Source organism: Eschrichtius robustus, chromosome 1 (assembly GCF_028021215.1).
Source record: "Eschrichtius robustus isolate mEscRob2 chromosome 1, mEscRob2.pri, whole genome shotgun sequence".
NCBI classification, from domain to species: Eukaryota; Metazoa; Chordata; class Mammalia; order Artiodactyla; family Eschrichtiidae; genus Eschrichtius; species Eschrichtius robustus.
In genome coordinates, this window is record NC_090824.1 from 142,969,738 (window position 1) to 142,996,346 (window position 26,609).

A 26,609-nucleotide genomic window follows, 5' to 3' on the forward strand; every position below is an offset into this window, starting at 1 on the left:
TTCAAAGCAGACAGGCCTGCGGTCTGTCTTCCCTGGTGCTCAGTGTTCCCGTGTTCGGAAGATGTCTGTGTCTTCCAGTAGGGACGCGTCGGCCTGCTGGCTGGAGTAGGGCAGGTTGGACGAGGCTGTTGTGCGTTTGAGCGGTTCCTTAGGGGTCAGGGCCGCGAACCTTGCAGGATGGGATCTGCCTGAGACAAGGCCGGGAAGGTGGCCTAGTTTCCTCTGTGGGGTTCCAACATGGGTCATGGCTGCTGAAGCCCACTGCTTCCTGTGGTGGGCATTCCCACGGGTCAAAGGAAAGTGATTAGGCCTAGTTGGCAAGAAGTTGCACTTTGTTCGATGTTCTTTAGCCCCTTGAGTTGTTTCAGGCTGCATCTTGCCAGTAGAACGCTGTAGGTCGGTGTCGGGTCAACCATGGGCGTTCCCTTGCTTCCAAAATGTTGGGAGTGACCCCAAGTGCACATCAGATGTGCTGGTAGCTGGCAGGTTCTCGAGTTGCACGTAGATGTCACACCCACGGCCGGGAGGCATGTCTCGTCCAGTCTTTGTGCTGTGGTCAGAAGGCGTGGCTGTGGGAGAGCGGGAGTCCGTGGAGTATTTCAATAGCCCCTGGGGGTTAAAGTTTGCATGCGGTCTCTGGAAGCTGACAGGGGGCTTTCTCCTTTCAGTTGTGGGTCTAGACAGGGTGTTGTGTATAAACTATGGCGTTTACTGTTGGACGCCTCTTCACAGTGCTACAGGGACACACAGCGACCAAGAAGCATAGTCAGGGGCACACTGAGAAACCCACAAGAGCGTCTGCGTACTCAGTCACAGTCACACGCGTGAACACAGAAATACAGCCTCTCACACACCGGCCAATGTATGTGCCTAACTTCCTGCAGTCGTACTATCAGACATGCAGTCAATTCTCGGTAAGGGATAGAGGTCCTTGGGAAGCAGTTTCAGAGCTCAAGCCCAGGTAAATGTTTGTATGGATCACGTCCTTTGAGGACACCAGTCCACTTCCCAGGTGCAGTTGCTGGGCAAGCCTCGCCGTCGGCAAAAACAAGAAGATCTTCGTGTGCCCTGATGACTGGAGGTGCTAAGAAGAACTGGAAAAAGTGAGGCGGGGCCATGTTCCCGAGCATGGTCGGGGAAAACTCAGGATGGTAGGTATTCAACCACCCCAGGATGTGCCATTAGATATTAGGTTTTCCTCAGATGGGCCCAATGGATGTAAGAGTGGCTTGATTGTTCGTCTTGTTGAGTGGCCTGAGGGCCGTGGATTCTCCAGGCTTTTAGGGTACCCCAGGCTCATGACTCCCCTGCAGAGCCCGGCGCACTGCCCGGTTGTGATCTGCAGCATCCCAGTATGTGCTTGGATAGATGATGACACCCTTGTATGCATTCCTTGGAAACTCTGAACAACATGGGTGAGAACACTCTACCGTATCCTTAACGAAAATGAGGTTCAGCACGTTTCCTCTCTCGGGTGTAGGGGACTGTTAGGAGTGAAGGCCAGTGTCCCCTGCCGACATGCACGCAAACACCACCAAGGACTCCAGTATTGGAGGGGCTCCTGACTGAGGATCGACCGTGTCTGCCCATAAGCTGGGTCATCTATGAATCCGCGGTCCCTGCTAAAAGGCCGTGAGGGAATGCAAGGGGGCAGGCTCTCCTGCTAGTGTTCAGAGTCGGAGTGTGTGCTGGTGTGTGCCCAGTGAGCTTTCAGCTTGGAGAAGTGTGTTTTGACCAGGATCACGCTTTGTGCATGCCGCTTCGGTGGTTGATTTTGGAAACCAAAATGAGCAAGGTTCCCTGGTTGGAGCCTGGAGCCTCTGGCCAGGCCTGTGGCCCTCTCTGTTGTCGTGTTTGGTGCGGTGAGGTTCTTGAGTGCCCGGTGGGGCTGGAGCAGTGGGCGGGGGTGGGATGGAGTTTGGTGATGGCGGAAGGGGGCTGATGGATTAGGCCTCGCTGCTGCCCCTGAAGCTGCCAGCACACTGTTGGCGCTAAGTGGATCATCGTGGAGTGGGGTGAGGATCGAGTGCTGCATTTAAGCCTGTGTAGTGGCTGCTGCCCTGGAGAGAAAGGTAAGGTATCATGGGACAGGTCCTGTGTGATATCGTGGGATGGGCTGTCATCATTGGGTTGCAGGCACTGGCCTCGGCTTCCCAAGGATGTGTCTTGTTCGTGATGGCCTGGCATCAGCTGCCTATGGTGGGGATGGCTTTGGCAGTTCATGAGGATGCAGTGAGGTAGGTTACCTGTGAAGAGTTGCAATCCCGTTTCCAGTGGAGTGACTCCCCATGGGTGTCTTGCGGGACATAGAGAAGACGGACATGCTGAGGCATCTGTGCCGGCCTTCTTGGGGGTAGGTGAGTTATGCAAACAAGCCCTTGGGTCGCTCTTTTCCCACTTTTGGGAATGTGCAAAGCGATAGTGTTTCTGCCGGAGGGCATGACGCGGCCGGCCCGTGCGGCATGCAGGCCGTTCGAATAGCCAGAGCTTTATCCAGAGCAGTCCGTTGGCGGGGCAGAGAAGGGGGCACTGTTGCCATCCCTGGTGCACTGCAAAGGCCAGCCACGGTTCCCTTTCAGGCTTCCAAGTGCCCTCACATGGCAGAGGTCTTCCGTTGCAAGTCTGTCTGTGGTCCTCGGGGACCATGCCTTTGATCACTCTGAGTTCCTCAGTGGTGTCACTGTGGCAGTGGAGAATTTCCAGGATGCATCAGGTGGGATCAGCATCTTCAAAGCAGACAGGCTTGTGGTCTGTCTTCCCTGGTGTTCAGTGTTCCCGTGTTCGGAAGATGTCTGTGGCTTCCTGTAGGGACGCGTCGCCCTGCTGGCTGGAGTAGGGCACGTTGGGCGAGGCTGTTGAGTGTTTGAGCGGTTCCTTAGGGGTCAGGGCCGCGAACCTTGCAGGATGGGAGCTGCCTGAGATATGGCCGGGAAGGTGGCCTAGTTTACGCTGTGGGGTTCCAACATGGGTCATGGCTGCTGAAGCCCACTGCTTCCTGTGGTGGGCATTCCCACGGGTCAAAGGAAAGAGATTAGGCCTAGTTGGAAAGAAGTTGCACTTTGTTCGATGTTCTTTAGCCCATTGAGTGGTTTCAGGCTGCATCTTGCCAGTAGAATGCTGTAGGTCAGTGTCGGTTCACCCATGGGAGTTCCCCTGCTTCCGAAAGTGCTGGGAGTGACCCCAAGTGCACATCAGATGTGCTGGTAGCTGGCAGGTTCTCGAGTTGCACGTAGATGTCACAGCCACGGCCGGGAGGAAGGTCTCATCCAGTCTTTGTGCTCTGGTCAGAAGGCGTGGCTGTGGGAGAGCGGGAGTCCGTGGAGTATTTCAACAGCCCCTGGGGGTTAAAGTTTGCATGCGGCCTCTGGAAGCTGACAGGGGGCTTTCTCCTTTCAGTTGGGGGTCTAGACAGGGTGTTGTGTATAAGCTATGGCGTTTACTGTTGGACGCCTCTTCACAGGGCTACAGGGACACACAGAGACCAAGACGCGTAGTCAGCGGCACACAGAGAAACCCACAAGAGCGTCTGCGTAGTCAGTCACAGTCACACGCGTGAACACAGAAATACAGCCTCTCACACACCGGCCAATGTATGTGCCTAACTTCCTGCAGTCGTACTATCAGACATGCAGTCAATTCTCGGTAAGGGATAGAGGTCCTTGGGAAGCAGTTTCAGAGCTCAAGCCCAGGTAAGTGTTTTTATGGATCATGTCCTCTGAGGACACCAGTCCACTTCCCAGGTGCAGTTGCTGGGCAAGCCTCGCCGTCGGCAAAAACAAGAAGATCTTCGTGTGCCCTGATGACTGGAGGTGCTAAGAAGAACTGGAAAAAGTGAGGCGGGGCCATGTTCCCGAGCATGGTCGGGGATAACTCAGGATGGTATGTATTCAACCACCCCAAGATGTGCTATTAGATATTAGGTTTTCCTCAGATGGGCCAAATGGCTGCAAGAGTGGCTTGATTGTTCGTCTTGTTGAGGGGCCTGAGGGCTGTGGATTCTCCAGGCTTTTGTGGTACCCCAGGCTCATGACTCCCCTGCAGAGCCCGGCGCACTGCCCGGTTGTGTTCTGCAGCATCCCAGCATGTGCTTGGGTCGATGATGACACCCTTGTATGCATTCCTTGGAAACTCTGAACAAAATGGGTGAGAACACTCTACCGTATCCTTATCGAAACTGAGGTTCAGCACGTTTCCTCTCTCGGGTGTAGGGGACTGTTAGGAGTGAAGGCCAGTGTCCCCTGCCGACATGCACGCAAACACCACCAAGGACTCCAGTATTGGAGGGGCTCCTGACTGAGGGTCGACCGTGTCTGCCCATAAGCTGGGTCATCTATGAATCCGCGGTCCCTGCTAAAAGGCCGTGAGGGAATGCAAGGGGGCAGGCTCTCCTGCTAGTGTTCAGAGTCGGAGTGTGTGCTGGTGTAGGCCCAGTGAGCTTTCAGCTTGGAGAAGTGTGTTTTGACCAGGATCACGCTTTGTGCATGCCGCTTCGGTGGTTGATTTTGGAAGCCAAAATGAGCAAGCTTCCCTGGTTGGAGCCTGGAGCCTCAGGCCAGGCCTGTGGCCCTCTCTGTTGTCGTGTTTGGTGCGGTGAGGTTCTTGAGTGCCCGGTGGGGCTGGAGCAGTGGGCGGGGGTGGGATGGAGTTTGGTGATGGTGGAAGGGGGCTGATGGATTAGGCCTCGCTGCTGCCCCTGAAGCTGCCAGCACACTGTTGGCGCTAAGTGGATCATCGTGGAGTGGAGTGAGGATCGAGTGCTGCATTTAAGCCTGCGTAGTGGCTGCTGCCCTGGAGAGAAAGGTAAGGTATCATGAGGACAGGTCCTGTGTGATGTCGTGGGATGGGCTGTCATCATTGGGTTGCAGGCGCTGGCCTCGGCTTCCCAAGGATGTGTCTTGTTCGTGATGGCCTGGCATCAGCTGCCTATGGTGGGGATGGCTGTGGCAGTTCATGAGGATGCAGTGAGGTAGGTTACCTGTGAAGAGTTGCAATCCCGTTTCCAGAGGAGTGACTCCCCACGGGTGTCTTGCGGGACATAGAGAAGATGGACATGCTGAGGCATCTGTGCCGGCCTTCTTGGGGGTAGGTGAGTTATGCAAACAAGCCCTTGGGTCGCTCTTTTCCCACTTTTGGGAATGTGCAAAGCGATAGTGTTTCTGCCGGAGGGCATGACGCGGCCGGCCCGTATGGCATGCAGGCCGTTCGAATAGCCAGAGCTTTATCCAGAGCAGTCCGTTGGCGGGGCAGAGAAGGGGGCAGTGTTGCCATCCTTGGTTCGCTGCTAAAGCCAGCCACTCTTCCCTTTCAGGCTTCCAAGTGCCCTCACATGGCAGAGGTCTTCCGTTGCAAGTCTTTCTGTGGTCCTCGGGGACCATGCCTTTGATCACTCTGAGTTCCTCAGTGGTGTCACTGTGGCAGTGGAGAATTTCCAGGATGCATCAGGTGGGATCAGCATCTTCAAAGCAGACAGGCCTGCGGTCTGTCTTCCCTGGTGCTCAGTGTTCCCGTGTTCGGAAGATGTCTGTGTCTTCCAGTAGGGACGCGTCGGCCTGCTGGCTAGAGTAGGGCAGGTTGGACGAGGCTGTTGTGCGTTTGAGCGGTTCCTTAGGGGTCAGGGCCGCGAACCTTGCAGGATGGGAGCTGCCTGAGACATGGCCGGGAAGGTGGCCTAGTTTCCGCTGTGGGGTTCCAACATGGTTCATGGCTGCTGAAGCCCACTGCCTCCTGTGGTGGGCATTCCCACGGGTCAAAGGAAAGTGATTAGGCCTAGTTGGCAAGAAGTTGCACTTTGTTCGATGTTCTTTAGCCCCTTGAGTTGTTTCAGGCTGCATCTTGTCAGTAGAACGCTGTAGGTCGGTGTCGGGTCAACCATGGGCGTTCCCTTGCTTCCAAAATGTTGGGAGTGACCCCAAGTGCACATCAGATGTGCTGGTAGCTGGCAGGTTCTCGAGTTGCACGTAGATGTCACACCCACGGCCGGGAGGCAGGTCTCGTCCAGTCTTTGTGCTGTGGTCAGAAGGCGTGGCTGTGGGAGAGCGGGAGTCCGTGGAGTATTTCAATAGCCCCTGGGGGTTAAAGTTTGCATGCGGTCTCTGGAAGCTGACAGGGGGCTTTCTCCTTTCAGTTGTGGGTCTAGACAGGGTGTTGTGTATAAACTATGGCGTTTACTGTTGGACGCCTCTTCACAGTGCTACAGGGACACACAGAGACCAAGAAGCATAGTCAGGGGCACACTGAGAAACTCACAAGGGCGTCTGCGTACTCAGTCACAGTCACACGCGTGAACACAGAAATACAGCCTCTCACACACCGGCCAATGTATGTGCCTAACTTCCTGCAGTCGTACTATCAGACATGCAGTCAATTCTCGGTAAGGGATAGAGGTCCTTGGGAAGCAGTTTCAGAGCTCAAGCCCAGGTAAATGTTTGTATGGATCACGTCCTTTGAGGACACCAGTCCACTTCCCAGGTGCAGTTGCTGGGCAAGCCTCGCCGTCGGCAAAAACAAGAAGATCTTCGTGTGCCCTGATGACTGGAGGTGCTAAGAAGAACTGGAAAAAGTGAGGCGGGGCCATGTTCCCGAGCATGGTCGGGGATAACTCAGGATGGTAGGTATTCAACCACCCCATGATGTGCCACTAGATATTAGGTTTTCCTCAGATGGGCCCAATGGATGTAAGAGTGGCTTGATTGTTCGTCTTGTTGAGTGGCCTGAGGGCTGTGGATTCTCCAGGCTTTTGGGGTACCCTAGGCTCATGACTCCCCTGCAGAGCCCGGCGCACTGCCCGGTTGTGTTCTGCAGCATCCCAGCATGTGCTTGGATAGATGATGACACCCTTGTATGCATTCCTTGGGAACTCTGAACAACATGGGTGAGAACACTCTACCGTATCCTTATCGAAACTGAGGTTCAGCACGTTTCCTCTCTCGGGTGTAGGGGACTGTTAGGAGTGAAGGCCAGTGTCCCCTGCCGACATGCACGCAAACACCACCAAGGACTCCAGTATTGGAGGGGCTCCTGACTGAGGGTCGACCGTGTCTGCCCATAAGCTGGGTCATCTATGAATCCGCGGTCCCTGCTAAAAGGCCGTGAGGGAATGCAAGGGGGCAGGCTCTCCTGCTAGTGTTCAGAGTCGGAGTGTGTGCTGGTGTGTGCCCAGTGAGCTTTCAGCTTGGAGAAGTGTGTTTTGACCAGGATCACGCTTTGTGCATGCCGCTTCGGTGGTTGATTTTGGAAGCCAAAATGAGCAAGGTTCCCTGGTTGGAGCCTGGAGCCTCAGGCCAGGCCTGTGGCCCTCTCTGTTGTCGTGTTTGGTGCGGTGAGGTTCTTGAGTGCCCGGTGGGGCTGGAGCAGTGGGCGGGGGTGGGATGGAGTTTGGTGATGGTGGAAGGGGGCTGATGGATTAGGCCTCGCTGCTGCCCCTGAAGCTGCCAGCACACTGTTGGCGCTAAGTGGATCATCGTGGAGTGGGGTGAGGATCGAGTGCTGCATTTAAGCCTGCGTAGTGGCTGCTGCCCTGGAGAGAAAGGTAAGGTATCATGAGGACAGGTCCTGTGTGATGTCGTGGGATGGGCTGTCATCATTGGGTTGCAGGCGCTGGCCTCGGCTTCCCAAGGTTGTGTCTTGTTCGTGATGGCCTGGCATCAGCTGCCTATGGTGGGGATGTCTTTGGCAGTTCATGAGGATGCAGTGAGGTAGGTTACCTGTGAAGAGTTGCAATCCCGTTTCCAGAGGAGTGACTCCCCACGGGTGTCTTGCGGGACATAGAGAAGATGGACATGCTGAGGCATCTGTGCCGGCCTTCTTGGGGGTAGGTGAGTTATGCAAACAAGCCCTTGGGTCGCTCTTTCCCACTTTTGGGAATGTGCAAAGCGATAGTGTTTCTGCCGGAGGGCATGACGCGGCCGGCCCGTATGGCATGCAGGCCGTTCGAATAGCCAGAGCTTTATCCAGAGTAGTCCGTTGGCGGGGCAGAGAAGGGGGCAGTGTTGCCATCCTTGGTTCGCTGCCAAAGCCAGCCACTCTTCCCTTTCAGGCTTCCAAGTGCCCTCACATGGCAGAGGTCTTCCGTTGCAAGTCTTTTGTGGTCCTCGGGGACCATGCCTTTGATCACTCTGAGTTCCTCAGTGGTGTCACTGTGGCAGTGGAGAATTTCCAGGATGCATCAGGTGGGATCAGCATCTTCAAAGCAGACAGGCCTGCGGTCTGTCTTCCCTGGTGCTCAGTGTTCCCGTGTTCGGAAGATGTCTGTGTCTTCCAGTAGGGACGCGTCGGCCTGCTGGCTGGAGTAGGGCACGTTGGACGAGGCTGTTGTGCGTTTGAGCGGTTCCTTAGGGGTCAGGGCCGCGAACCTTGCAGGATGGGATCTGCCTGAGACAAGGCCGGGAAGGTGGCCTAGTTTCCTCTGTGGTGTTCCAACATGGGTCATGGCTGCTGAAGCCCACTGCTTCCTGTGGTGGGCATTCCCACGGGTCAAAGGAAAGTGATTAGGCCTAGTTGGCAAGAAGTTGCACTTTGTTCGATGTTCTTTAGCCCCTTGAGTTGTTTCAGGCTGCATCTTGCCAGTAGAACGCTGTAGGTCGGTGTCGGGTCAACCATGGGCGTTCCCTTGCTTCCAAAATGTTGGGAGTGACCCCAAGTGCACATCAGATGTGCTGGTAGCTGGCAGGTTCTCGAGTTGCACGTAGATGTCACACCCACGGCCGGGAGGCAGGTCTCGTCCAGTCTTTGTGCTGTGGTCAGAAGGCGTGGCTGTGGGAGAGCGGGAGTCCGTGGAGTATTTCAATAGCCCCTGGGGGTTAAAGTTTGCATGCGGTCTCTGGAAGCTGACAGGGGGCTTTCTCCTTTCAGTTGTGGGTCTAGACAGGGTGTTGTGTATAAACTATGGCGTTTACTGTTGGACGCCTCTTCACAGTGCTACAGGGACACACAGAGACCAAGAAGCATAGTCAGGGGCACACTGAGAAACCCACAAGAGCGTCTGCGTACTCAGTCACAGTCACACGCGTGAACACAGAAATACAGCCTCTCACACACCGGCCAATGTATGTGCCTAACTTCCTGCAGTCGTACTATCAGACATGCAGTCAATTCTCGGTAAGGGATAGAGGTCCTTGGGAAGCAGTTTCAGAGCTCAAGCCCAGGTAAATGTTTGTATGGATCACGTCCTTTGAGGACACCAGTCCACTTCCCAGGTGCAGTTGCTGGGCAAGCCTCGCCGTCCGCAAAAACAAGAAGATCTTCGTGTGCCCTGATGACTGGAGGTGCTAAGAAGAACTGGAAAAAGTGAGGCGGGGCCATGTTCCGGAGCATGGTCGGGGATAACTCAGGATGGTAGGTATTCAACCACCCCAGGATGTGCCACTAGATATTAGGTTTTCCTCAGATGGGCCAAATGGATGTAAGAGTGGCTTGATTGTTCGTCTTGTTGAGTGGCCTGAGGGCTGTGGATTCTCCAGGCTTTTGGGGTACCCTAGGCTCATGACTCCCCTGCAGAGCCCGGCGCACTGCCCGGGTGTGTTCTGCAGCATCCCAGCATGTGCTTGGATAGATGATGACACCCTTGTATGCATTCCTTGGAAACTCTGAACAACATGGGTGAGAACACTCTACCGTATCCTTATCGAAACTGAGGTTCAGCACGTTTCCTCTCTCGGGTGTAGGGGACTGTTAGGAGTGAAGGCCAGTGTCCCCTGCCGACATGCACGCAAACACCACCAAGGACTCCAGTATTGGAGGGGCTCCTGACTGAGGGTCGACCGTGTCTGCCCATAAGCTGGGTCATCTATGAATCCGCGGTCCCTGCTAAAAGGCCGTGAGGGAATGCAAGGGGGCAGGCTCTCCTGCTAGTGTTCAGAGTCGGAGTGTGTGCTGGTGTGTGCCCAGTGAGCTTTCAGCTTGGAGAAGTGTGTTTTGACCAGGATCACGCTTTGTGCATGCCGCTTCGGTGGTTGATTTTGGAAGCCAAAATGAGCAAGGTTCCCTGGTTGGAGCCTGGAGCCTCAGGCCAGGCCTGTGGCCCTCTCTGTTGTCGTGTTTGGTGCGGTGAGGTTCTTGAGTGCCCGGTGGGGCTGGAGCAGTGGGCGGGGGTGGGATGGAGTTTGGTGATGGTGGAAGGGGGCTGATGGATTAGGCCTCGCTGCTGCCCCTGAAGCTGCCAGCACACTGTTGGCGCTAAGTGGATCATCGTGGAGTGGGGTGAGGATCGAGTGCTGCATTTAAGCCTGCGTAGTGGCTGCTGCCCTGGAGAGAAAGGTAAGGTATCATGAGGACAGGTCCTGTGTGATGTCGTGGGATGGGCTGTCATCATTGGGTTGCAGGCGCTGGCCTCGGCTTCCCAAGGATGTGTCTTGTTCGTGATGGCCTGGCATCAGCTGCCTATGGTGGGGATGTCTTTGGCAGTTCATGAGGATGCAGTGAGGTATGTTACCTGTGAAGAGTTGCAATCCCGTTTCCAGAGGAGTGACTCCCCACGGGTGTCTTGCGGGACATAGAGAAGATGGACATGCTGAGGCATCTCTGCCGGCCTTCTTGGGGGTAGGTGAGTTATGCAAACAAGCCCTTGGGTCGCTCTTTCCCACTTTTGGGAATGTGCAAAGCGATAGTGTTTCTGCCGGAGGGCATGACGCGGCCGGCCCGTATGGCATGCAGGCCGTTCGAATAGCCAGAGCTTTATCCAGAGTAGTCCGTTGGCGGGGCAGAGAAGGGGGCAGTGTTGCCATCCTTGGTTCGCTGCCAAAGCCAGCCACTCTTCCCTTTCAGGCTTCCAAGTGCCCTCACATGGCAGAGGTCTTCCGTTGCAAGTCTTTCTGTGGTCCTCGGGGACCATGCCTTTGATCACTCTGAGTTCCTCAGTGGTGTCACTGTGGCAGTGGAGAATTTCCAGGATGCATCAGGTGGGATCAGCATCTTCAAAGCAGACAGGCCTGCGGTCTGTCTTCCCTGGTGCTCAGTGTTCCCGTGTTCGGAAGATGTCTGTGTCTTCCAGTAGGGACGCGTCGGCCTGCTGGCTGGAGTAGGGCAGGTTGGACGAGGCTGTTGTGCGTTTGAGCGGTTCCTTAGGGGTCAGGGCCGCGAACCTTGCAGGATGGGATCTGCCTGAGACAAGGCCGGGAAGGTGGCCTAGTTTCCTCTGTGGGGTTCCAACATGGGTCATGGCTGCTGAAGCCCACTGCTTCCTGTGGTGGGCATTCCCACGGGTCAAAGGAAAGTGATTAGGCCTAGTTGGCAAGAAGTTGCACTTTGTTCGATGTTCTTTAGCCCCTTGAGTTGTTTCAGGCTGCATCTTGCCAGTAGAACGCTGTAGGTCGGTGTCGGGTCAACCATGGGCGTTCCCTTGCTTCCAAAATGTTGGGAGTGACCCCAAGTGCACATCAGATGTGCTGGTAGCTGGCAGGTTCTCGAGTTGCACGTAGATGTCACACCCACGGCCGGGAGGCAGGTCTCGTCCAGTCTTTGTGCTGTGGTCAGAAGGCGTGGCTGTGGGAGAGCGGGAGTCCGTGGAGTATTTCAATAGCCCCTGGGGGTTAAAGTTTGCATGCGGTCTCTGGAAGCTGACAGGGGGCTTTCTCCTTTCAGTTGTGGGTCTAGACAGGGTGTTGTGTATAAACTATGGCGTTTACTGTTGGACGCCTCTTCACAGTGCTACAGGGACACACAGAGACGAAGACGCATAGTCAGGGGCACACTGAGAAACCCACAAGAGCGTCTGCGTACTCAGTCACAGTCACACGCGTGAACACAGAAATACAGCCTCTCACACACCGGCCAATGTATGTGCCTAACTTCCTGCAGTCGTACTATCAGACATGCAGTCAATTCTCAGTAAGGGATAGAGGTCCTTGGGAAGCAGTTTCAGAGCTCAAGCCCAGGTAAATGTTTGTATGGATCATGTCCTTTGAGGACACCAGTCCACTTCCCAGGTGCAGTTGCTGGGCAAGCCTCGCCGTCGGCAAAAACAAGAAGATCTTCGTGTGCCCTGATGACTGGAGGTGCTAAGAAGAACTGGAAAAAGTGAGGCGGGGCCATGTTCCCGAGCATGGTCGGGGATAACTCAGGATGGTATGTATTCAACCACCCCAGGATGTGCCACTAGATATTAGGTTTTACTCAGATGGGCCCAATGGATGTAAGAGTGGCTTGATTGTTCGTCTTGTTGAGTGGCCTGAGGGCTGTGGATTCTCCAGGCTTTTGGGGTACCCTAGGCTCATGACTCCCCTGCAGAGCCCGGCGCACTGCCCGGTTGTGTTCTGCAGCATCCCAGCATGTGCTTGGATAGATGATGACACCCTTGTATTCATTCCTTGGGAACTCTGAACAACATGGGTGAGAACACTCTACCGTATCCTTATCGAAACTGAGGTTCAGCACGTTTCCTCTCTCGGGTGTAGGGGACTGTTAGGAGTGAAGGCCAGTGCCCCCTGCCGACATGCACGCAAACACCACCAAGGACTCCAGTATTGGAGGGGCTCCTGACTGAGGGTCGACCGTGTCTGCCCATAAGCTGGGTCATCTATGAATCCGCGGTCCCTGCTAAAAGGCCGTGAGGGAATGCAAGGGGGCAGGCTCTCCTGCTAGTGTTCAGAGTCGGAGTGTGTGCTGGTGTGGGCCCAGTGAGCTTTCAGCTTGGAGAAGTGTGTTTTGACCAGGATCACGCTTTGTGCATGCCGCTTCGGTGGTTGATTTTGGAAGCCAAAATGAGCAAGTTTCCCTGGTTGGAGCCTGGAGCCTCAGGCCAGGCCTGTGGCCCTCTCTGTTTTTGTGTTTGGTGCGGTGAAGTTCTTGAGTGCCCGGTGGGGCTGGAGCAGTGGGCGGGGGTGGGATGGAGTTTGGTGATGGCGGAAGGGGGCTGATGGATTAGGCCTCGCTGCTGCCCCTGAAGCTGCCAGCACACTGTTGGCGCTAAGTGGATCATCGTGGAGTGGGGTGAGGATCGAGTGCTGCATTTAAGCCTGCGTAGTGGCTGCTGCCCTGGAGAGAAAGGTAAGGTATCATGAGGACAGGTCCTGTGTGATGTCGTGGGATGGGCTGTCATCATTGGGTTGCAGGCGCTGGCCTCGGCTTCCCAAGGATGTGTCTTGTTCGTGATGGCCTGGCATCAGCTGCCTATGGTGGGGATGGCTTTGGCAGTTCATGAGGATGCAGTGAGGTAGGTTACCTGTGAAGAGTTGCAATCCCGTTTCCAGAGGAGTGACTCCCCACGGGTGTCTTGCGGGACATAGAGAAGATGGACATGCTGAGGCATCTGTGCCGGCCTTCTTGGGGGTAGGTGAGTTATGCAAACAAGCCCTTGGGTCGCTCTTTTCCCACTTTTGGGAATGTGCAAAGCGATAGTGTTTCTGCCGGAGGGCATGACGCGGCCGGCCCGTGCGGCATGCAGGCCTTTCGAATAGCCAGAGCTTTATCCAGAGCAGTCCGTTGGCGGGGCAGAGAAGGGGGCACTGTTGCCATCCCTGGTGCACTGCAAAGGCCAGCCACGGTTCCCTTTCAGGCTTCCAAGTGCCCTCACATGGCAGAGGTCTTCCGTTGCAAGTCTGTCTGTGGTCCTCGGGGACCATGCCTTTGATCACTCTGAGTTCCTCAGTGGTGTCACTGTGGCAGTGGAGAATTTCCAGGATGCATCAGGTGGGATCAGCATCTTCAAAGCAGACAGGCTTGTGGTCTGTCTTCCCTGGTGTTCAGTGTTCCCGTGTTCGGAAGATGTCTGTGGCTTCCAGTAGGGACGCGTCGGCCTGCTGGCTGGAGTAGGGCACGTTGGGCGAGGCTGTTGAGCGTTTGAGCGGTTCCTTAGGGGTCAGGGCCGCGAACCTTGCAGGATGGGAGCTGCCTGAGATATGGCCGGGAAGGTGGCCTAGTTTCCGCTGTGGGGTTCCAACATGGGTCATGGCTGCTGAAGCCCACTGCTTCCTGTGGTGGGCATTCCCACGGGTCAAAGGAAAGAGATTAGGCCTAGTTGGAAAGAAGTTGCACTTTGTTCGATGTTCTTTAGCCCATTGAGTGGTTTCAGGCTGCATCTTGCCAGTAGAATGCTGTAGGTCGGTGTCGGTTCACCCATGGGAGTTCCCCTGCTTCCGAAAGTGCTGGGAGTGACCCCAAGTGCACATCAGATGTGCTGGTAGCTGGCAGGTTCTCGAGTTGCACGTAGATATCACAGCCACGGCCGGGAGGAAGGTCTCATCCAGTCTTTGTGCTCTGGTCAGAAGGCGTGGCTGTGGGAGAGCGGGAGTCCGTGGAGTATTTCAACAGCCCCTGGGGGTTAAAGTTTGCATGCGGCCTCTGGAAGCTGACAGGGGGCTTTCTCCTTTCAGTTGGGGGTCTAGACAGGGTGTTGTGTATAAGCTATGGCGTTTACTGTTGGACGCCTCTTCACAGGGCTACAGGGACACACAGAGACCAAGACGCGTAGTCAGCGGCACACAGAGAAACCCACAAGAGTGTCTGCGTACTCAGTCACAGTCACACGCGTGAACACAGAAATACAGCCTCTCACACACCGGCCAATGTATGTGCCTAACTTCCTGCAGTCGTACTATCAGACATGCAGTCAATTCTCGGTAAGGGATAGAGGTCCTTGGGAAGCAGTTTCAGAGCTCAAGCCCAGGTAAGTGTTTTTATGGATCATGTCCTCTGAGGACACCAGTCCACTTCCCAGGTGCAGTTGCTGGGCAAGCCTCGCCGTCGGCAAAAACAAGAAGATCTTCGTGTGCTCTGATGACTGGAGGTGCTAAGAAGAACTGGAAAAAGTGAGGCGGGGCCATGTTCCCGAGCATGGTCGGGGATAACTCAGGATGGTATGTATTCAACCACCCCAAGATGTGCCATTAGATATTAGGTTTTCCTCAGATGGGCCCAATGGCTGCAAGAGTGGCTTGATTGTTCGTCTTGTTGAGGGGCCTGAGGGCTGTGGATTCTCCAGGCTTTTGTGGTACCCCAGGCTCATGACTCCCCTGCAGAGCCCGGCGCACTGCCCGGTTGTGTTCTGCAGCATCCCAGCATGTGCTTGGATCGATGATGACACCCTTGTATGCATTCCTTGGACACTCTGAACAAGATGGGTGAGAACACTCTACCGTATCCTTATCGAAACTGAGGTTCAGCACGTTTCCTCTCTCGGGTGTAGGGGACTGTTAGGAGTGAAGGCCAGTGTCCCCTGCCGACATGCCCGCAAACACCACCAAGGACTCCAGTATTGGAGGGGCTCCTGACTGAGGGTCGACCGTGTCTGCCCATAAGCTGGGTCATCTATGAATCCGCGGTCCCTGCTAAAAGGCCGTGAGGGAATGCAAGGGGACAGGCTCTCCTGCTAGTCTTCAGAGTCGGAGTGTGTGCAGGTGTGGGCCCAGTGAGCTTTCAGCTTGGAGAAGTGTGTTTTGACCAGGATCACGCTTTGTGCATGCTGCTTCGGTGGTTGATTTTGGAAGCCAAAATGAGCAAGCTTCCCTGGTTGGAGCCTGGAGCCTCAGGCCAGGCCTGTGGCCCTCACTGTTGTCGTGTTTGGTGCGGTGAGGTTCTTGAGTGCCCGGTGGGGCTGGAGCAGTGGGCGGGGGTGGGATGGAGTTTGGTGATGGTGGAAGGGGGCTGATGGATTAGGCCTCGCTGCTGCCCCTGAAGCTGCCAGCACACTGTTGGCGCTAAGTGGATCATCGTGGAGTGGGGTGAGGATCGAGTGCTGCATTTAAGCCTGCGTAGTGGCTGCTGCCCTGGAGAGAAAGGTAAGGTATCATGAGGACAGGTCCTGTGTGATGTCGTGGGATGGGCTGTCATCATTGGGTTGCAGGCGCTGGCCTCGGCTTCCCAAGGATGTGTCTTGTTCGTGATGGCCTGGCATCAGCTGCCTATGGTGGGGATATCTTTGGCAGTTCATGGGGATGCAGTGAGGTAGGTTACCTGTGAAGAGTTGCAATCCCGTTTCCAGAGGAGTGACTCTCCACGGGTGTCTTGCGGGACATAGAGAAGATGGACATGCTGAGGCATCTGTGCCGGCCTTCTTGGGGGTAGGTGAGTTATGCAAACAAGCCCTTTGGTCGCTCTTTTCCCACTTTTGGGAATGTGCAAAGCGATAGTGTTTCTGCCGGAGGGCATGACGCGGCCGGCCCGTATGGCATGCAGGCCGTTCGAATAGCCAGAGCTTTATCCAGAGCAGTCCGTTGGCGGGGCAGAGAAGGGGGCAGTGTTGCCATCCTTGGTTCGCTGCCAAAGCCAGCCACTCTTCCCTTTCAGGCTTCCAAGTGCCCTCACATGGCAGAGGTCTTCCGTTGCAAGTCTTTCTGTGGTCCTCGGGGACCATGCCTTTGATCACTCTGAGTTCCTCAGTGGTGTCACTGTGGCAGTGGAGAATTTCCAGGATGCATCAGGTGGGATCAGCATCTTCAAAGCAGACAGGCCTGCGGTCTGTCTTCCCTGGTGCTCAGTGTTCCCGTGTTCGGAAGATGTCTGTGTCTTCCAGTAGGGACGCGTCGGCCTGCTGGCTGGAGTAGGGCAGGTTGGACGAGGCTGTTGTGCGTTTGAGCGGTTCCTTAGGGGTCAGGGCCGCGAACCTTGCAGGATGGGAGCTGCCTGAGACATGGCCGGGAAGGTGGCCTAGTTTCCGCTGTGGGGTTCCAACATGGGTCATGGCTGCTGAAGCCCACTGCTTCCTGTGGTGGGCATTCCCACGGGTCAAAGGAAAGTGATTAGGCCTAGTTGGCAAGAAGTTGCACTTTGTTCGATGTTCTTTAGCCCCTTGAGTTGTTTCAGGCTGCATCTTGCCAGTAGAACGCTGTAGGTCGGTGTCGGGTCAACCATGGGCGTTCCCTTGCTTCCAAAATGTTGGGAGTGACCCCAAGTGCACATCAGATGTGCTGGTAGCTGGCAGGTTCTCGAATTGCACGTAGATGTCACACCCACGGCCGGGAGGCAGGTCTCGTCCAGTCTTTGTGCTGTGGTCAGAAGGCGTGGCTGTGGGAGAGCGGGAGTCCGTGGAGTATTTCAATAGCCCCTGGGGGTTAAAGTTTGCATGCGGTCTCTGGAAGCTGACAGGGGGCTTTCTCCTTTCAGTTGTGGGTCTAGACAGGGTGTTGTGTATAAACTATGGCGTTTACTGTTGGACGCCTCTTCACAGGGCTACAGGGACACACAGAGACCAAGACGCGTATTCAGCGGCACACAGAGAAACCCACAAGAGCGTCTGCGTGCGCAGTCACATTCACACGCGTGAACACAGAAATACAGCCTCTCACACACCGGCCAATGTATGTGCCTAACTTCCTGCAGTCGTACTATCAGACATGCAGTCAATTCTCAGTAAGGGATAGAGGTCCTTGGGAAGCAGTTTCAGAGCTCAAGCCCAGGTAAATGTTTGTATGGATCATGTCCTTTGAGGACACCAGTCCACTACCCAGGTGCAGTTGCTGGGCAAGCCTCGCCGTCGGCAAAAACAAGAAGATCTTCGTGTGCCCTGATGACTGGAGGTGCTAAGAAGAACTGGAAAAAGTGAGGCGGGGCCATGTTCCCGAGCATGGTCGGGGATAACTCAGGATGGTATGTATTCAACCACCCCAGGATGTGCCACTAGATATTAGGTTTTCCTCAGATGGGCCCAATGGATGTAAGAGTGGCTTGATTGTTCGTCTTGTTGAGTGGCCTGAGGGCTGTGGATTCTCCAGGCTTTTGGGGTACCCTAGGCTCATGACTCCCCTGCAGAGCCCGGCGCACTGCCCGGTTGTGTTCTGCAGCATCCCAGCATGTGCTTGGATAGATGATGACACCCTTGTATGCATTCCTTGGGAACTCTGAACAACATGGGTGAGAACACTCTACCGTATCCTTATCGAAACTGAGGTTCAGCACGTTTCCTCTCTCGGGTGTAGGGGACTGTTAGGAGTGAAGGCCAGTGTCCCCTGCCGACATGCACGCAAACACCACCAAGGACTCCAGTATTGGAGGGGCTCCTGACTGAGGGTCGACCGTGTCTGCCCATAAGCTGGGTCATCTATGAATCCGCGGTCCCTGCTAAAAGGCCGTGAGGGAATGCAAGGGGGCAGGCTCTCCTGCTAGTGTTCAGAGTCGGAGTGTGTGCTGGTGTGGGCCCAGTGAGCTTTCAGCTTGGAGAAGTGTGTTTTGACCAGGATCACGCTTTGTGCATGCCGCTTCGGTGGTTGATTTTGGAAGCCAAAATGAGCAAGTTTCCCTGGTTGGAGCCTGGAGCCTCAGGCCAGGCCTGTGGCCCTCTCTGTTGTTATGTTTGGTGCGGTGAAGTTCTTGAGTGCCGAGTGGGGCTGGAGCAGTGGGCGGGGGTGGGATGGAGTTTGGTGATGGCGGAAGGGGGCTGATGGATTAGGCCTCGCTGCTGCCCCTGAAGCTGCCAGCACACTGTTGGCGCTAAGTGGATCATCGTGGAGTGGGGTGAGGATCGAGTGCTGCATTTAAGCCTGCGTAGTGGCTGCTGCCCTGGAGAGAAAGGTAAGGTATCATGAGGACAGGTCCTGTGTGATGTCGTGGGATGGGCTGTCATCATTGGGTTGCAGGCGCTGGCCTCGGCTTCCCAAGGATGTGTCTTGTTCGTGATGGCCTGGCATCAGCTGCCTATGGTGGGGATGGCTTTGGCAGTTCATGAGGATGCAGTGAGGTAGGTTACCTGTGAAGAGTTGCAATCCCGTTTCCAGAGGAGTGACTCCCCACGGGTGTCTTGCGGGACATAGAGAAGATGGACATGCTGAGGCATCTGTGCCGGCCTTCGTGGGGGTAGGTGAGTTATGCAAACAAGCCCTTGGGTCGCTCTTTTCCCACTTTTGGGAATGTGCAAAGCGATAGTGTTTCTGCCGGAGGGCATGACGCGGCCGGCCCGTGCGGCATGCAGGCCTTTCGAATAGCCAGAGCTTTATCCAGAGCAGTCCGTTGGCGGGGCAGAGAAGGGGGCACTGTTGCCATCCCTGGTGCACTGCAAAGGCCAGCCACGGTTCCCTTTCAGGCTTCCAAGTGCCCTCACATGGCAGAGGTCTTCCGTTGCAAGTCTGTCTGTGGTCCTCGGGGACCATGCCTTTGATCACTCTGAGTTCCTCAGTGGTGTCACTGTGGCAGTGGAGAATTTCCAGGATGCATCAGGTGGGATCAGCATCTTCAAAGCAGACAGGCTTGTGGTCTGTCTTCCCTGGTGTTCAGTGTTCCCGTGTTCGGAAGATGTCTGTGGCTTCCAGTAGGGACGCGTCGGCCTGCTGGCTGGAGTAGGGCACGTTGGGCGAGGCTGTTGAGCGTTTGAGCGGTTCCTTAGGGGTCAGGGCCGCGAACCTTGCAGGATGGGAGCTGCCTGAGATATGGCCGGGAAGGTGGCCTAGTTTCCGCTGTGGGGTTCCAACATGGGTCATGGCTGCTGAAGCCCACTGCTTCCTGTGGTGGGCATTCCCACGGGTCAAAGGAAAGAGATTAGGCCTAGTTGGAAAGAAGTTGCACTTTGTTCGATGTTCTTTAGCCCATTGAGTGGTTTCAGGCTGCATCTTGCCAGTAGAATGCTGTAGGTCGGTGTCGGTTCACCCATGGGAGTTCCCCTGCTTCCAAAAGTGCTGGGAGTGACCCCAAGTGCACATCAGATGTGCTGGTAGCTGGCAGGTTCTCGAGTTGCACGTAGATATCACAGCCACGGCCGGGAGGAAGGTCTCATCCAGTCTTTGTGCTCTGGTCAGAAGGCGTGGCTGTGGGAGAGCGGGAGTCCGTGGAGTATTTCAACAGCCCCTGGGGGTTAAAGTTTGCATGCGGCCTCTGGAAGCTGACAGGGGGCTTTCTCCTTTCAGTTGGGGGTCTAGACAGTGTGTTGTGTATAAGCTATGGCGTTTACTGTTGGACGCCTCTTCACAGGGCTACAGGGACACACAGAGACCAAGACGCGTAGTCAGCGGCACACAGAGAAACCCACAAGAGTGTCTGCGTACTCAGTCACAGTCACACGCGTGAACACAGAAATACAGCCTCTCACACACCGGCCAATGTATGTGCCTAACTTCCTGCAGTCGTACTATCAGACATGCAGTCAATTCTCGGTAAGGGATAGAGGTCCTTGGGAAGCAGTTTCAGAGCTCAAGCCCAGGTAAGTGTTTTTATGGATCATGTCCTCTGAGGACACCAGTCCACTTCCCAGGTGCAGTTGCTGGGCAAGCCTCGCCGTCGGCAAAAACAAGAAGATCTTCGTGTGCTCTGATGACTGGAGGTGCTAAGAAGAACTGGAAAAAGTGAGGCGGGGCCATGTTCCCGAGCATGGTCGGGGATAACTCAGGATGGTATGTATTCAACCACCCCAAGATGTGCCATTAGATATTAGGTTTTCCTCAGATGGGCCCAATGGCTGCAAGAGTGGCTTGATTGTTCGTCTTGTTGAGGGGCCTGAGGGCTGTGGATTCTCCAGGCTTTTGTGGTACCCCAGGCTCATGACTCCCCTGCAGAGCCCGGCGCACTGCCCGGTTGTGTTCTGCAGCATCCCAGCATGTGCTTGGATCGATGATGACACCCTTGTATGCATTCCTTGGACACTCTGAACAAAATGGGTGAGAACACTCTACCGTATCCTTATCGAAACTGAGGTTCAGCACGTTTCCTCTCTCGGGTGTAGGGGACTGTTAGGAGTGAAGGCCAGTGTCCCCTGCCGACATGCCCGCAAACACCACCAAGGACTCCAGTATTGGAGGGGCTCCTGACTGAGGGTCGACCGTGTCTGCCCATAAGCTGGGTCATCTATGAATCCGCGGTCCCTGCTAAAAGGCCGTGAGGGAATGCAAGGGGACAGGCTCTCCTGCTAGTCTTCAGAGTCGGAGTGTGTGCTGGTGTGGGCCCAGTGAGCTTTCAGCTTGGAGAAGTGTGTTTTGACCAGGATCACGCTTTGTGCATGCTGCTTCGGTGGTTGATTTTGGAAGCCAAAATGAGCAAGCTTCCCTGGTTGGAGCCTGGAGCCTCAGGCCAGGCCTGTGGCCCTCACTGTTGTCGTGTTTGGTGCGGTGAGGTTCTTGAGTGCCCGGTGGGGCTGGAGCAGTGGGCGGGGGTGGGATGGAGTTTGGTGATGGTGGAAGGGGGCTGATGGATTAGGCCTCGCTGCTGCCCCTGAAGCTGCCAGCACACTGTTGGCGCTAAGTGGATCATCGTGGAGTGGGGTGAGGATCGAGTGCTGCATTTAAGCCTGCGTAGTGGCTGCTGCCCTGGAGAGAAAGGTAAGGTATCATGAGGACAGGTCCTGTGTGATGTCGTGGGATGGGCTGTCATCATTGGGTTGCAGGCGCTGGCCTCGGCTTCCCAAGGATGTGTCTTGTTCGTGATGGCCTGGCATCAGCTGCCTATGGTGGGGATATCTTTGGCAGTTCATGGGGATGCAGTGAGGTAGGTTACCTGTGAAGAGTTGCAATCCCGTTTCCAGAGGAGTGACTCTCCACGGGTGTCTTGCGGGACATAGAGAAGATGGACATGCTGAGGCATCTGTGCCGGCCTTCTTGGGGGTAGGTGAGTTATGCAAACAAGCCCTTTGGTCGCTCTTTTCCCACTTTTGGGAATGTGCAAAGCGATAGTGTTTCTGCCGGAGGGCATGACGCGGCCGGCCCGTATGGCATGCAGGCCGTTCGAATAGCCAGAGCTTTATCCAGAGCAGTCCGTTGGCGGGGCAGAGAAGGGGGCAGTGTTGCCATCCTTGGTTCGCTGCCAAAGCCAGCCACTCTTCCCTTTCAGGCTTCCAAGTGCCCTCACATGGCAGAGGTCTTCCGTTGCAAGTCTTTCTGTGGTCCTCGGGGACCATGCCTTTGATCACTCTGAGTTCCTCAGTGGTGTCACTGTGGCAGTGGAGAATTTCCAGGATGCATCAGGTGGGATCAGCATCTTCAAAGCAGACAGGCCTGCGGTCTGTCTTCCCTGGTGCTCAGTGTTCCCGTGTTCGGAAGATGTCTGTGTCTTCCAGTAGGGACGCGTCGGCCTGCTGGCTGGAGTAGGGCAGGTTGGACGAGGCTGTTGTGCGTTTGAGCGGTTCCTTAGGGGTCAGGGCCGCGAACCTTGCAGGATGGGAGCTGCCTGAGACATGGCCGGGAAGGTGGCCTAGTTTCCGCTGTGGGGTTCCAACATGGGTCATGGCTGCTGAAGCCCACTGCTTCCTGTGGTGGGCATTCCCACGGGTCAAAGGAAAGTGATTAGGCCTAGTTGGCAAGAAGTTGCACTTTGTTCGATGTTCTTTAGCCCCTTGAGTTGTTTCAGGCTGCATCTTGCCAGTAGAACGCTGTAGGTCGGTGTCGGGTCAACCATGGGCGTTCCCTTGCTTCCAAAATGTTGGGAGTGACCCCAAGTGCACATCAGATGTGCTGGTAGCTGGCAGGTTCTCGAATTGCACGTAGATGTCACACCCACGGCCGGGAGGCAGGTCTCGTCCAGTCTTTGTGCTGTGGTCAGAAGGCGTGGCTGTGGGAGAGCGGGAGTCCGTGGAGTATTTCAATAGCCCCTGGGGGTTAAAGTTTGCATGCGGTCTCTGGAAGCTGACAGGGGGCTTTCTCCTTTCAGTTGTGGGTCTAGACAGGGTGTTGTGTATAAACTATGGCGTTTACTGTTGGACGCCTCTTCACAGGGCTACAGGGACACACAGAGACCAAGACGCGTATTCAGCGGCACACAGAGAAACCCACAAGAGCGTCTGCGTGCGCAGTCACATTCACACGCGTGAACACAGAAATACAGCCTCTCACACACCGGCCAATGTATGTGCCTAACTTCCTGCAGTCGTACTATCAGACATGCAGTCAATTCTCAGTAAGGGATAGAGGTCCTTGGGAAGCAGTTTCAGAGCTCAAGCCCAGGTAAATGTTTGTATGGATCATGTCCTTTGAGGACACCAGTCCACTACCCAGGTGCAGTTGCTGGGCAAGCCTCGCCGTCGGCAAAAACAAGAAGATCTTCGTGTGCCCTGATGACTGGAGGTGCTAAGAAGAACTGGAAAAAGTGAGGCGGGGCCATGTTCCCGAGCATGGTCGGGGATAACTCAGGATGGTATGTATTCAACCACCCCAGGATGTGCCACTAGATATTAGGTTTTCCTCAGATGGGCCCAATGGATGTAAGAGTGGCTTGATTGTTCGTCTTGTTGAGTGGCCTGAGGGCTGTGGATTCTCCAGGCTTTTGGGGTACCCTAGGCTCATGACTCCCCTGCAGAGCCCGGCGCACTGCCCGGTTGTGTTCTGCAGCATCCCAGCATGTGCTTGGATAGATGATGACACCCTTGTATGCATTCCTTGGGAACTCTGAACAACATGGGTGAGAACACTCTACCGTATCCTTATCGAAACTGAGGTTCAGCACGTTTCCTCTCTCGGGTGTAGGGGACTGTTAGGAGTGAAGGCCAGTGTCCCCTGCCGACATGCACGCAAACACCACCAAGGACTCCAGTATTGGAGGGGCTCCTGACTGAGGGTCGACCGTGTCTGCCCATAAGCTGGGTCATCTATGAATCCGCGGTCCCTGCTAAAAGGCCGTGAGGGAATGCAAGGGGGCAGGCTCTCCTGCTAGTGTTCAGAGTCGGAGTGTGTGCTGGTGTGGGCCCAGTGAGCTTTCAGCTTGGAGAAGTGTGTTTTGACCAGGATCACGCTTTGTGCATGCCGCTTCGGTGGTTGATTTTGGAAGCCAAAATGAGCAAGTTTCCCTGGTTGGAGCCTGGAGCCTCAGGCCAGGCCTGTGGCCCTCTCTGTTGTTATGTTTGGTGCGGTGAAGTTCTTGAGTGCCGAGTGGGGCTGGAGCAGTGGGCGGGGGTGGGATGGAGTTTGGTGATGGCGGAAGGGGGCTGATGGATTAGGCCTCGCTGCTGCCCCTGAAGCTGCCAGCACACTGTTGGCGCTAAGTGGATCATCGTGGAGTGGGGTGAGGATCGAGTGCTGCATTTAAGCCTGCGTAGTGGCTGCTGCCCTGGAGAGAAAGGTAAGGTATCATGAGGACAGGTCCTGTGTGATGTCGTGGGATGGGCTGTCATCATTGGGTTGCAGGCGCTGGCCTCGGCTTCCCAAGGATGTGTCTTGTTCGTGATGGCCTGGCATCAGCTGCCTATGGTGGGGATGGCTTTGGCAGTTCATGAGGATGCAGTGAGGTAGGTTACCTGTGAAGAGTTGCAATCCCGTTTCCAGAGGAGTGACTCCCCACGGGTGTCTTGCGGGACATAGAGAAGATGGACATGCTGAGGCATCTGTGCCGGCCTTCGTGGGGGTAGGTGAGTTATGCAAACAAGCCCTTGGGTCGCTCTTTTCCCACTTTTGGGAATGTGCAAAGCGATAGTGTTTCTGCCGGAGGGCATGACGCGGCCGGCCCGTGCGGCATGCAGGCCTTTCGAATAGCCAGAGCTTTATCCAGAGCAGTCCGTTGGCGGGGCAGAGAAGGGGGCACTGTTGCCATCCCTGGTGCACTGCAAAGGCCAGCCACGGTTCCCTTTCAGGCTTCCAAGTGCCCTCACATGGCAGAGGTCTTCCGTTGCAAGTCTGTCTGTGGTCCTCGGGGACCATGCCTTTGATCACTCTGAGTTCCTCAGTGGTGTCACTGTGGCAGTGGAGAATTTCCAGGATGCATCAGGTGGGATCAGCATCTTCAAAGCAGACAGGCTTGTGGTCTGTCTTCCCTGGTGTTCAGTGTTCCCGTGTTCGGAAGATGTCTGTGGCTTCCAGTAGGGACGCGTCGGCCTGCTGGCTGGAGTAGGGCACGTTGGGCGAGGCTGTTGAGCGTTTGAGCGGTTCCTTAGGGGTCAGGGCCGCGAACCTTGCAGGATGGGAGCTGCCTGAGATATGGCCGGGAAGGTGGCCTAGTTTCCGCTGTGGGGTTCCAACATGGGTCATGGCTGCTAAAGCCCACTGCTTCCTGTGGTGGGCATTCCCACGGGTCAAAGGAAAGAGATTAGGCCTAGTTGGAAAGAAGTTGCACTTTGTTCGATGTTCTTTAGCCCATTGAGTGGTTTCAGGCTGCATCTTGCCAGTAGAATGCTGTAGGTCGGTGTCGGGTCACCCATGGGAGTTCCCCTGCTTCCGAAAGTGCTGGGAGTGACCCCAAGTGCACATCAGATGTGCTGGTAGCTGGCAGGTTCTCGAGTTGCACGTAGATGTCACACCTACGTCGGGAGGCAGGTCTCGTCCAGTCTTTGTGCTCTGGTCAGAAGGCGTGGCTGTGGGAGAGCGGGAGTCCGTGGAGTATTTCAACAGCCCCTGGGGGTTAAAGTTTGCATGCGGCCTCTGGAAGCTGACAGGGGGCTTTCTCCTTTCAGTTGGGGGTCTAGACAGGGTGTTGTGTATAAGCTATGGCGTTTACTGTTGGACGCCTCTTCACAGGGCTACAGGGACACACAGAGACCAAGACGCGTAGTCAGCGGCACACAGAGAAACCCACAAGAGTGTCTGCGTACTCAGTCACAGTCACACGCGTGAACACAGAAATACAGCCTCTCACACACCGGCCAATGTATGTGCCAAACTTCCTGCAGTCGTACTATCAGACATGCAGTCAATTCTCGGTAAGGGATAGAGGTCCTTGGGAAGCAGTTTCAGAGCTCAAGCCCAGGTAAGTGTTTTTATGGATCATGTCCTCTGAGGACACCAGTCCACTTCCCAGGTGCAGTTGCTGGGCAAGCCTCGCCGTCGGCAAAAACAAGAAGATCTTCGTGTGCCCTGATGACTGGAGGTGCTAAGAAGAACTGGAAAAAGTGAGGCGGGGCCATGTTCCCGAGCATGGTCGGGGATAACTCAGGATGGTATGTATTCAACCACCCCAGGATGTGCCACTAGATATTAGGTTTTCCTCAGATGGGCCCAATGGCTGCAAGAGTGGCTTGATTGTTCGTCTTGTTGAGGGGCCTGAGGGCTGTGGATTCTCCAGGCTTTTGTGGTACCCCAGGCTCATGACTCCCCTGCAGAGCCCGGCGCACTGCCCGGTTGTGTTCTGCAGCATCCCAGCATGTGCTTGGATCGATGATGACACCCTTGTATGCATTCCTTGGACACTCTGAACAAAATGGGTGAGAACACTCTACCGTATCCTTATCGAAACTGATGTTCAGCACGTTTCCTCTCTCGGGTGTAGGGGACTGTTAGGAGTGAAGGCCAGTGTCCCCTGCCGACATGCACGCAAACACCACCAAGGACTCCAGTATTGGAGGGGCTCCTGACTGAGGGTCGACCGTGTCTGCCCATAAGCTGGGTCATCTATGAATCCGCGGTCCCTGCTAAAAGGCCGTGAGGGAATGCAAGGGGGCAGGCTCTCCTGCTAGTCTTCAGAGTCGGAGTGTGTGCTGGTGTGTGCCCAGTGAGCTTTCAGCTTGGAGAAGTGTGTTTTGACCAGGATCACGCTTTGTGCATGCCGCTTCGGTGGTTGATTTTGGAAGCCAAAATGAGCAAGGTTCCCTGGTTGGAGCCTGGAGCCTCAGGCCAGGCCTGTGGCCCTCTCTGTTGTCGTGTTTGGTGCGGTGAGGTTCTTGAGTGCCCGGTGGGGCTGGAGCAGTGGGCGGGGGTGGGATGGAGTTTGGTGATGGTGGAAGGGGGCTGATGGATTAGGCCTCGCTGCTGCCCCTGAAGCTGCCAGCACACTGTTGGCGCTAAGTGGATCATCGTGGAGTGGGGTGAGGATCGAGTGCTGCATTTAAGCCTGCGTAGTGGCTGCTG

General features: G+C 55.4%; 10 non-coding genes across 10 annotated transcripts; all 10 read left to right on the forward strand.

The window, feature by feature from the left end:
- Window positions 1–1,362: 1,362 nt before the first annotated feature.
- Window positions 1,363–1,455, forward strand: LOC137751403 (small nucleolar RNA SNORD116). The gene has a single exon (XR_011070786.1). It is a non-coding gene; the product is annotated as a small nucleolar RNA SNORD116 (small nucleolar RNA).
- Window positions 1,456–4,090: 2,635 nt separating this feature from the next.
- Window positions 4,091–4,183, forward strand: LOC137777426 (small nucleolar RNA SNORD116). The gene has a single exon (XR_011076514.1). It is a non-coding gene; the product is annotated as a small nucleolar RNA SNORD116 (small nucleolar RNA).
- A 2,635-nt stretch (window positions 4,184–6,818) lies between these two features.
- LOC137751211 (small nucleolar RNA SNORD116) lies at window positions 6,819–6,911 on the forward strand. Its single transcript, XR_011070718.1, has one exon. It is a non-coding gene; the product is annotated as a small nucleolar RNA SNORD116 (small nucleolar RNA).
- Window positions 6,912–9,544: 2,633 nt separating this feature from the next.
- Window positions 9,545–9,637, forward strand: LOC137750688 (small nucleolar RNA SNORD116). The gene has a single exon (XR_011070535.1). It is a non-coding gene; the product is annotated as a small nucleolar RNA SNORD116 (small nucleolar RNA).
- Window positions 9,638–12,271: 2,634 nt separating this feature from the next.
- LOC137751432 (small nucleolar RNA SNORD116) lies at window positions 12,272–12,364 on the forward strand. Its single transcript, XR_011070796.1, has one exon. It is a non-coding gene; the product is annotated as a small nucleolar RNA SNORD116 (small nucleolar RNA).
- A 2,636-nt stretch (window positions 12,365–15,000) lies between these two features.
- On the forward strand, window positions 15,001–15,093 carry LOC137750033 (small nucleolar RNA SNORD116). The gene has a single exon (XR_011070350.1). It is a non-coding gene; the product is annotated as a small nucleolar RNA SNORD116 (small nucleolar RNA).
- Window positions 15,094–17,728: 2,635 nt separating this feature from the next.
- LOC137751213 (small nucleolar RNA SNORD116) lies at window positions 17,729–17,821 on the forward strand. Its single transcript, XR_011070719.1, has one exon. It is a non-coding gene; the product is annotated as a small nucleolar RNA SNORD116 (small nucleolar RNA).
- A 2,636-nt stretch (window positions 17,822–20,457) lies between these two features.
- Window positions 20,458–20,550, forward strand: LOC137777533 (small nucleolar RNA SNORD116). Its single transcript, XR_011076550.1, has one exon. It is a non-coding gene; the product is annotated as a small nucleolar RNA SNORD116 (small nucleolar RNA).
- A 2,635-nt stretch (window positions 20,551–23,185) lies between these two features.
- LOC137751220 (small nucleolar RNA SNORD116) lies at window positions 23,186–23,278 on the forward strand. The gene has a single exon (XR_011070723.1). It is a non-coding gene; the product is annotated as a small nucleolar RNA SNORD116 (small nucleolar RNA).
- Window positions 23,279–25,913: 2,635 nt separating this feature from the next.
- Window positions 25,914–26,006, forward strand: LOC137750957 (small nucleolar RNA SNORD116). Its single transcript, XR_011070659.1, has one exon. It is a non-coding gene; the product is annotated as a small nucleolar RNA SNORD116 (small nucleolar RNA).
- Window positions 26,007–26,609: the final 603 nt, after the last annotated feature.